Genomic DNA, 1,087 nt, shown 5'->3' with positions numbered 1-1,087 from the left:
GCGCACATTCACACGCACACGCAGGGAACCAAGCCGAAGGCGTGGTTCTTAAGCGGAAAAGCGTATTGTTTGCCATAATTACTATCATATCCTTGAACCTGGCCCTCCACTGCTATTCCAGGGCTCTCTGGGTCTGTTAGGGAAGCTGTCTGTGGTTGAGCTTAAGGCAGGAGGTTGGAGAAAAATTCAGATCCTCAGCGAAGAGCAGAGCAAGGCAGGAATTGGTCCTCCTGTGACTGGGGGGATGTCCTCAGCCCCCACGGGAACCTGCTGCTTGAGCCAGAGCACCAGAGCCTCTCCTGGTCCTCCCACCCGGGGGGGAGATTCAGCCTCTGGATGCACAAATGGCCAGCAGTTTTCACCTATGGCTGCCCATTAGAATCACTGGGGCAGCTTTTAAAATGTCTGATGCGCAGGACAAAAATCGGACTGATGAAATCAGACGCTTTCAGGGCCTTTACTCTGACCAGGTGGATTTATAATTTCCGGATTCAGCCGGAAACCTAATCTCTGCCTAGCAGCCCTGCAGTCCTCCCTAGTCAGCTGGGCCCAAGGGCAGTGATTCCACACCTCCCCTGCTCTCAGGGCTCCAGCCTCCTACTTCTGCAAGTCTGGTTGAGAAAGGACAGAAGTGGGAAATTTTCTCCACGGAAATCTTTAGTAAAAGGCGAAAGATTTATGCGATCTGAAGAGAAACCAGAGTATGGGAAATTTTCTCCAGAGACACCAATCCGCACCCATCTTAACATCCTTCCCACCTACTTGAGAGAAAGCAGAGATCAAGACTAACAGAGTCTTAAATGGGAGCCCATCCCTTCCACACCCTTTGTGCTTTGCTTGGTTAGGTTTTCCCCCTGTTGCTCAAACTTTTAGTCTTTCTGTCTTTTCCTTTTCTTCTTATAAGCAGCTTCGTGCCACTACTACCTGCAAAAATCCAAATCCTTCCTCAATTCTGTCTCCCTTTCAGTTTAGTACCTCATCTCTCTTTTTTTTTTTTTTAAGATTTTATTTATTTATTTGACACACAGAGAGAGAGAGAGAGACAGCCAGCGAGAGACAGAGCACAAGCAGGGGGAGTGGGAGAGGA

The 1,087-nt window shown here is 48.9% G+C and overlaps 1 pseudogene; it reads right to left on the bottom strand.

The window, feature by feature from the left end:
* Positions 1 to 613: 613 nt before the first annotated feature.
* LOC123786167 (U5 spliceosomal RNA) lies at positions 614 to 705 on the bottom strand (annotated as a pseudogene).
* Positions 706 to 1,087: the final 382 nt, after the last annotated feature.

The sequence above is a fragment of the Ursus americanus genome, chromosome 7 (assembly GCF_024610735.1).
Source record: "Ursus americanus isolate L20-20 chromosome 7, mUrsAme1.1.p, whole genome shotgun sequence".
In the NCBI taxonomy this organism is placed as follows: domain Eukaryota; kingdom Metazoa; phylum Chordata; class Mammalia; order Carnivora; family Ursidae; genus Ursus; species Ursus americanus.
The sequence above is the reverse complement of the archived record's forward strand: the minus strand, read 5'-3'. Positions and strand labels throughout refer to the sequence as shown.